The sequence below is a fragment of the Cyanistes caeruleus genome, chromosome 8, assembly GCF_971803275.1.
Source record: "Cyanistes caeruleus chromosome 8, bCyaCae1.hap1.1, whole genome shotgun sequence".
NCBI lineage: Eukaryota > Metazoa > Chordata > Aves > Passeriformes > Paridae > Cyanistes > Cyanistes caeruleus.
The window spans coordinates 27,980,212-27,989,807 of record NC_141708.1 but is presented as its reverse complement, the minus strand read 5'-3'; positions in this window follow the sequence as shown (position 1 = coordinate 27,989,807).

Here is a 9,596-nt window from a genome sequence, read left to right as displayed (position 1 = left end):
TATAAAGACTTTGTTCTTCCAAATCATTAAACATCTCTATTCATAAAACCTGAAAAATTATAATTACCCCTGACATGCAATTTGAGTTGAAAATTGAAAATATAAGCTTTAAATTAAGACTACAGTACAGAAAAGGTTCAGTAACAAACAGTGAGTTTATTAAAAAAAAGTCTTTACAATAAAAGTTACAAAAAAATATTTCAGCAGAATTTTCAATAATATTTTTTCACAAAATTTTCTGTAAAAACCTGCACCAAATTTTATCTCCAAAACCCAATAGTGTTAACCACTGATTGACTCTTTATATCAATTATATCCAAATTTCCCAGATTGCCTAAAAATATCAGTCATTAAACTCGATGTCAGCTAATGTAATTACATCCACAGAAACAGGGATTTCTATTTATTTCTTTTTCACCTCCATTTTTATCCCTCTTAAGCAGCAGTTTGGGCCCAGAAAGGGTAAGGACTCTAAAAACTGTACCTGTAATTTTTAAGCTCTAAACAGGAAGATATGCTCACAGTGCACATATCTGCAGTTTTTCTCCCCTGTATGGGGAGTTTGGACTCCATTTGCAACACTTTGACTCCGAAACCCTCCTACCTTTTTCTCCTGGTAGGCATTAACAAATAGACTTTGATGCCATTGTTCCTCAGTGACTGAAGTGTGCAGTTCATTGACCTAATTTTTGAGGGCAAATTGCACTCTGAGGCTCCTGGCATCCTTTCCATGAGGATGACTACTTTTTTATCCTTTTTTTTTTTATTTTATTTTTTTTTAAAAAAAAAAAAACTTGCCAAAATATTATTTCTATTTTTTAAAGACCTTATAATGGGTTCAGCATACTCTGTTTCACATATTGAAGAGCAATGGCAAAATTGCTTCACTGCTGCCCAGCATGTCTGATGCTACAGCAGTTAAATTAACATTTTTTGGAGGTATTAAATACACCCATGGGTACAGTTGTACACATTCATACAAGTTATTAACATAAATATGAGAGAAATTATTGTAGTTGAGCTGACCTATGATCGAATTATCTGCTGGCAAGTCCCACCGTATATCAAATAACTTGCTTTTATTCCTTAGCAAAATTGATGCTTGACAGAGGAGCAGTGGATAAAATATTGGAAGAGAAGTAACCGAAAATTCTCTGGCTCTACAAGAAGTAAAAATTGTGGTGTTTTACAAAAATAGATTAAGAAAATATATAGCCTGGGAGAAAAAAACCCCAAACCACTATGATCTTGATAGATGCCAGTTAAAATTCATCTGATTCCCCCCGCTTTCCCTCATAAATCAAAACTGAATATACAGATTCCAGGGACGAGGAGCAGGTGGTAAAACAGCATAAAAATCTCTTTTCTATACTTCCAGAGAGAACTAATTTCACTTTGAAAAGAATGGGTCATTTTTACTGCTAGTTTAGCCACATGGCTCCCAGGTACCAATTCTGTGAAGTATTACCCATTTTTACTCTGGGTCATTTGCTTCCTCCGCAGATCTCCTTGAGACCGACGGAGCCGATACCCATGGATTTTTCCAGTTATGCTTCTGAGCGTATAATGATGATTGGGCAGCTTATCTTTCCTTTAATCTGCACAAGGCATGACAGAGAGCACAGGGATTTTATCCTCTGTAAAATAAAATGCTTCTCCAGTCCCAACACCTGAAAGAGGCAGGCACTGATACCCTGTAAATTGCCCAGGTCCCACATTCCTCTAGGCCAGCTGTGACTGCTAAACCAAACCTACCAGGCACAGGTAGCCCAGAAATAGATGTACATAGGAGGAGATTTGCTATAGGAAATCTGATAGCTTGGATTCACTTGAGAATAAGGGCCTTGTGTTTGAACAGAAAACCTCTTTCCCTTACTAACCTCCATACTTCTTCATCTTCTGCCCCAATTACATAAAATCATCTGATTTTCTTAATTTTTTTAGTATCTGCTCTAAATCTTAAGGTACATATCCCAAGTCAAAATGTAACGATATCAAGACTAGCAAGTCACATATCCCTGAGAGCCAAGAGGGGGAATGTCACCGAGTGTCACCGACACCCTGGACCAAGCAGTGACACAAGAGCCCCCATGCCACTGCCACAGAAGGCCCCTGGAGACAGCCCAAAACAGAAACCTCAGCTGCATTAAGACTTGCAGGTTTCCTGCATTTCTATTTATGGATGTCAAGAGAGCATGGGATGGCTGCTGAGGCATTTGCTGAGCTATTGGCAAGGCAGGGCTGTGCAATCCTGGGACCAAGGGCAGGTCCGAGTTGAATCTCCTTGCTCATGGAGGGTAATGTCCAACCCTCGGACACGGGAAGGGAAAAAACATCACGACAAAACACCCCAGGAGAGAGCAAAGCAAAGCAGTGCAAGACTGAGCAAGCATTCAGTTTCCATGATCAGTGTGTTCAATCACACTGCACTGGAGAATTAAATAGTGTTCAGGAGGCTGAGTGCACCGAATAGAAATTCATATCAAGCTCATTCTACGGTATCAGACATGGTTTGTCACCACGCAAGGAAATGTATTTGAGCTACATGAAGGCTGATGCCTTATGTTTTTTAATAAAGTTGAGGACAGATTACAAACCTTTGCCTTCAGCCCCAGCAGTAGATGGAAGCTATTTCCTTTGACATACTGAATAACTCGCCTTTTTTGAAGTTACAATAAGATAATGTAGAAAGCTTTGAATACCACATAATGTGAAGTGGTAAGCTGTTAAACTACAGCATCTGAAAGAAAATACTGTTGGGTGTAAAAAAGACAGGACACTAGAGCAAAATAGACCAGCAGAATTAAATCCAAAATGACCATGTGTTCCCAGTCTAAAGGGAAGAGCTGACTGGTGTTTGCTCCTTTAATTATGGTTTCTTGGAAAGTTCTAACATTTTAATACAGTGCTCCTGGTTCCTATCTATGTGCTAGAAAACAAAACAAAACAAAAAAAAACCAACAAAACCTAAAAAAGCAAACCCTTCCAGAGCTGCTAAATCAAGGCCTGCTTTCTCCTGGCCATGCTCCTGAGCCACCAGGTCCCTTCCCCTCACCAGGCTGGCCCAGGCATGGACAGTGACCCATCTCCCTCCTTTCTCAAGGGCAGTCAGCAGCCAGGAGGGTGCTGCAGGGCTTCAGCTGCACAGCATGGGCAGCATCCTTCAAGGAACCCACTCTGGAGCACCCTGCCTCTCCCCAGTAGACATGGAAGAGAAGCGAGGGCACCCCTCAGGAGCCCAGCTACTGACCCAGTGAAGGGAGTGAAAGATTTTTGTCTCCAGGAAGTTCAGAAATTCACATCAGTATTGGGATAAAGGCAGGAAGGTTGTAGGCGTCACAGGAATTTTATGACATAGTTACTGACAAAAATCTACTAATCCCATGAGGCACCAAGTATTTTGAGACCTTTGGTATAAGTTATATCCAGTCTGTCTAAAACCCACGAAGCTCAGAGGCACAAGTCCCTTGTGGGGCACCTGTTTTGTTTTGGGGTTTTCCTTTTTTACTACTACACATGATTTAATTTAATTTCCTAATTTCAGCCAGTGTTGATGCTCTCTTAAGAGAGCTTTTGAATACTGCAAAGCAAGACTTTGCAGGAGCAGATTTCAGAAGCCATTTAAAGATCTTTATTTATCTCAATCGAGCTGGCATCCTCCCACCACAAAGCTTTCCAAACACAAACGTGCATTTTTATGGTGTCTCAGAAGAGGCATGTCTGCCTTCAGGACTGGTTCCTTGCAGCACTGAGGAGGCTGTACAGCAGATGTAGGGAACTAAATCAAGCCAGTTGATTCCTGTGCAGTGTCATGGCTGTAAAATCCTCCACAAGGAACAATGTGGAAAGCAATTGTGTTTGTGCATTCATCATGCATGCCATGACAAATGACAGTTTTATGGTTAAATGCACTTGAATGGAAGGTTAAGGTTCATCTCTCTCCTCTGCCCTAGACTTCATATATCACCTCAGGTAAAACTAGGAGTCAAATAATACCTTAAACAGCAGATTTACTTTCCCCCACTCTGTATTTTCAAGTGTGTAGTAGCAATTCTTCCCAACCTTGTCTCTTTAGGTTAGGCACGTCTGCCTGGAGGTTTGCTTGGGGCTTGGAGCAAGGGGAAGCCTCAGGTCAGGCAGGGGCCCTGGCAGCTGTAGTGAGAGCAAAACCAGCATAGAGCAGGCAGTACCTGAGCTGAGGCCAGCCCCAGTGAAGACAGTGCTGTCCCCTTCTGGTGCTGAGCACTTCCCTGGGTCACTCGCAGCTGCAGAGAGCTCCTACAAGAAACCAGGCCCTTACGCTTTTTCAGAGTTATATCAGAACTAAGATTTAATTAAGGCTCTGACAGTTCCTATGGCATTAGACAGATAACAGACAGATTTTATTTTCTTGTTTAAATGTGTGAGTTTCAAAATACTCATAAATCTGTGAGAAGTACACATACTCTGTGCATGCAATGAGGAATGCAATGGCCAATAAGTTTGTTAAGACTAAATTAACTGAAAGAGAAAAAACATTAAACCAAAAAGCTTCTGTCATTCTTGAAATAAACCCAAAGGTAAGATTCTTTATGAAACCGATGAACCTTTATGAAACTTAATATGAACTTCTATGAAAAACAGAAGGCAGTGAAAAGATAGGGATTTTGCCAGCTGACCATTTAGCACTTTGAGAAATAAGTTGTTTCTGTCTCCTTTCCATTATATTTACATGTTATGAACAAATGTATTTCTTAGGTGCAGAGGTTCATGAGATCCTTATTCAGTCATGTTCATATAGCCCCCAAGAAACTGAAGAACTGTGCATGTTAAGTACATGAAGATTTCTAGGATGAGTGACATTTCATGGAGCTGCTCATTCCTCTATGGATAAAATAAATCCTGAATTTAATTTTTTTTTCCAGCATGGTGAAATAAGTTGGATGCTGGTTAATGATTACACAGAGGCTGGGATCCAACAGCATTTTTGGCATGATGGAAGCTGTAGAATGCAGAGATACTGCACAGGATTTGTAGCTTGTGAAAAGAGAGTTTTGTGCAGTTTTTTACATTTTTCCCTGTGTACTAAAAGAAAGGATTTCTTTAATAGGCTGGTGGGTATTCTTTAAATGGATAGCACTGTACTTTGAAAGTACAGTACAATCTACTTAAATGGATTGAAGCTATGCTCGCTCTCTCTTGTACTCCCATCCCAGAGAGGTGTTTTAGAGGCCTTGTGTCCTCATTCTACATTTACAACAGTCAGGCAGATTTTGCTGCTCTGCTTCCAACAGTTAACCAAAAGCCACGTTTCTCCACTAGTAATAGCAGCTACAGTTTGGCATATTGTACAGGAATCAGAGAGGGACAAAAATCACACTCCAGGAAAGCACAGCACTGTCTTCAACTTACAGTACTTACCACAAGAATAATAATAGAACATATGTCAAATGGAGATACAATTCAGGCAAAAAGAAAACTGTATTGGTTAGAAAAGATTGTAAGAAGCAAGCTGGGCATTGATTATCTGTGGCACAAACAGCTTAGAGGAGGAGAGTCCTGAGTCAGCATTCCCCATGTTTATCCCTCTGCTAAATTCCCTTAGTAGTGTAATAGAAAAATTCCTGGGTGGCTCATACCCCTCCTCAGCCTGTGTTTCCATTTCTCCTTTTTTTAGCTTTTGTTTGTTTGTTTGTTTGTGTTTGTTTTTGTTTTTCCCCTCTCTAATCTTTTCTTTATATCTGTTTCTATTTTCTCTCATGCTTTCATTCCTCTTTCTCTATCTCCTCTCTTGTACATTTATTTTCTTGTTGGCAGTTCTCTTACTCCCTTCTCCAATGTATCTAGTTTTCCAGGTATTTTCCCCTCTCCTGTTTTTTTCCAGAGGTGCTGGAGATGTACACAGTGCTGCTAAAGCTCTGGGCTGAGCTGCTTCTTGCTAGGAACAGGGTGAAGAAAAGGCTGAAGAGAGCAGGAGCAGCTGCCTGAATTCTGAGCCTCTCAGCCTCTCCTTATCAGCTGTTTGTGCAGGAGAGTGCCCTGGGGTGAGGAGCAGTGCAGGGTTCACTGGGTAAGGGGGGGAGGATGTTGGAAGTCCACACTGAGACCCAGACACAGATCCAAAAGCTTCTCACAGACATAAACTCTGAAATATCCAGGAGTGGTCTCCTGGTAAAAGGAGGCAGTAGTAGCCAGGTTTGGGAATTTGGAGCATTTGGAACATTTTTCAGACATTCTGCTCCTTCAGGCTAATTATTTCACATTTTTCATCCAGAGATGAAGGTCATTTGATGTATTGAGCTATCATGCAGGGGCCCAGAGGCTTTGGAGTGACAATTGCCCATTATGAACATCAGCTGTGGTTCTTCCCAATTATGCTAAGAGATCTTACAGCCCTAAGAGAGATCTAAGGAAACAAAACTTGCCAGATTGCAGGGAATTGTATCATTCAGAGGCTCTGGCAGGCACCAGCTGGATCAGCCATGGTGCAGTGGAGCTCCCACAATCCAGGATTAATCAGCCAGAGCTCAGCCCCTAGAAAACCCCTGCAAAGCAGAAATTGCCAACCAACTTCTTCTTCAGCCCTTCAGCCCATCAATATCTCTGAGGCTTTAGGAGTTATCCTGCTGTAATAAAAATGCAAAGCTATTAATAGAAATCTCCACATGGAAATTCTTTGTGCTGATTCCATTTCCTAATCCAACAGCTTTACAGAGTCATGAGAAAAGCAGGTATATCGTGATCAAAATATTGGATTTTTCAGAACGGAAAAGATATAAAATGTAGGAAGACATTTGTCCATTGAGGCTAATAAAAGAGCCAAAAAAAATTAGTCTTCCATCAGCCTTCAAGGCTTTTGGAAAAGCCATTCCTGTGGCCAGAGAAGCAGTGTGAATGTGGCTGCCTATTTGCATCAGTTCTGGTGTTGAAAAACACCAGTGTTCTCAAGATGGCCCTTGGAATACAGTGATACAGAAAATCCCTGTATCACCATCCACTGGCTGCTCACAGCTCTGTGGTGACAGGCTGTTACAACAACAGGTGAAGAAAAACATTCAGTACATGGTTTACTGATCTGCAGTGAAATGGTTAATTTTTGTAAGTTTCACTGCACGTTCATTACAAGGCAATTTGACTGGAAATTTAATAGGATTATTTTTGACTGCTGAGGTTAATGGTATTACCTGTTTGGCTTTTACAAAATCTCCATAATTTAGCAATATTTATCTAAGTCACCATAAAAGTATAGCAATTACAGACAGCTGGTTACAGGAGGAAATGAAACAAATTAAACCAAACCCATGCTCTTAGGAAAATACAAATGCCAAATAAAGTACGTTAGGCTAACAGTTTAAATAATCCAATTTAACACTAATGAATGTACTTTAGACCTAAGTTCTGCTTGATTTTCTATATGAGTGTGCAGAGGAAAACATCAGTGGAGAGGCAGAGAGCCTGGGCCCAGCAGGGATGCCAAGGGAACGGGCAGCTTGGACATCTGTAACTTTCCATATTTATTTCACATATTCCTAATAGCTTTTCACTAGAGTATAGAGGCACAGGTTTTGTCCTGGAGAATTGCTATGGAACAGCATTTATAATGGAAAAATATATAGAGCAACAAATGTTTTTGATTTTTTTTAAGGCTTTGTTTGATTATTATAATATTTCTAATTGTTTTCTGGTTTACACAGAGTTAGAGGCTACTTAACTCAGAGGTTTGCACCCCTGTCTCACGGGGTCTCTGCATCTCTGTTTGAAAGTGATGATTCAGAAAATTCTTTTTCATGACAAAGTCATTATTTAGATGGAGGTTCCAGCTAAGGCTTTTGCCTTTTATTTGTCCCTTCACTTTCTTCGGATATGGGCAGGCCAATTGAATAGAATACTTAGAGGTTTTACATAGTGGTGCCACTTGGTGAATTTTATTCAATGGCTGTTCAGACAATGTGCAATGCATATAAATCTTCCATTCCCACAAGAAGAATTGAAAGAAAATGAAATTTCTTTTCAAGGTTTGAGAGCTTTGTTTCACAGTACAGCACACATGTACGGTATGTGGCCAGGAAACAAAGAGAATTGTTACATGGCATACATCAAAATATGTCAACAGATGTTCCAAAAAGCAAAATAACAGAATATGACTATCACCCACAAAGGATGATGATGCTGTAACTTTCACTTAAGATGTAATTCCCAAAGATCTTTGATTCTTCTTGTTGCATGTAAATGTTTTATGCCTTTTTCTGTATTTTCATGTAGCTATGACACCCTTCATCTCTTGCTGTTTACATCTCAGATGGGTACCTGAGATTTTGTAAATGTAAAAGATCTATTTGGATCTGTGCTAGAAGAATGCCCTCACAGGAGGGCCTGCAAGAAAAGGGAGCTGATAGAAAAGCTGCTTCATACAGAGGCCCACAATGATTGTCATTGTGTGAAACCATTCCAATATTCCCCTTTGTACATGTAATTTCACAGACATCAGTAGAGCAGGTCACTCAAGTAATGTTCATGAAGAAGCTTCTTCTCTAAGCACCTTTGATTCAGAGCCTTGTGAGTCCAGGTCTCCTGAGGACTTTTGGCAGACTTACAACTGAGAAAAGTTGTATGTGTTGACTTGTTGGGGAAAAAACACCAAACAAACCCATGTATTTATGTTGCTGAATAAATGTTAATAAAAATATGCTCAATGCTAGAGCTATGACACTTGGAGCATTCCTAGGGTGCAACAGCACAAGGAAAAGAGTAGTAATCCTTAATTGTAGGGATATTTGTTATTTCCTATCATAAGAAATGCAAAGCCAGGAAGGAGGAAACCTGTGTTAGCATTCCAGTTCATACTGTCCTTGCACCTCTGCAAATCCCTGTGTTTTGGTTTCCAGCAGTGAGCAGGACATGCAAACTGGGCCCCCTTCAGATGAAGTTAAACTGAAAGGTTGTGCTCTGCGTGCTCCCCACAGGACCAGGCTAGAAGGTGCCCAAAGCAAAATCTCCTAAAATGTGCACAGGGTGGATTTGAACTACCAGCTGCATGCCAGCTCCTATCATCTTCAGACCTGCCCCTTTGGGCTGCACTCATTTGCTAGCTTCAGCATAGTCCCAGAGACCAGAACTTCTTGGGATACAGGAATGGGAGGATGCTCAAGGTCGACAGTCTGGGACTTTGCTGACTAAGAAACCTGGAAGGGTAAAGTCTGGTGAAGCATCAAAATAACAACACAGAGGCTTGATCCCTCTTCAGCCAGTGGAAAATATTAAAATGTAGTAGAGGAACTGGAGTGAAAGGATGGAGCTGATGACCTGGCACAAAGGTGAAGAGGGAGAGGGAGGGAAAGGCTGAAACAAAAAAAGAACTCAGACATTATAGCTTGAAACTGTACTTATGTTTTACACCATAGTAAGTGCTTTATCAAACATTTCCTTTAATGCCAAAGCAAAGTATCATCTCACTCCAAAAGCTCTTGCCCTATAATGGGGTCTGTTTATAGCATTTTTGAAATCATGTTAAAAATGCTTAAGGTTTCCCTGTGACCAAATTAAAGCGTAGGGAGTTAGACTCAGGTTCTATAAGAATTCTGTTTAGCATGCATATTTTATCACAGATGCCATAATAA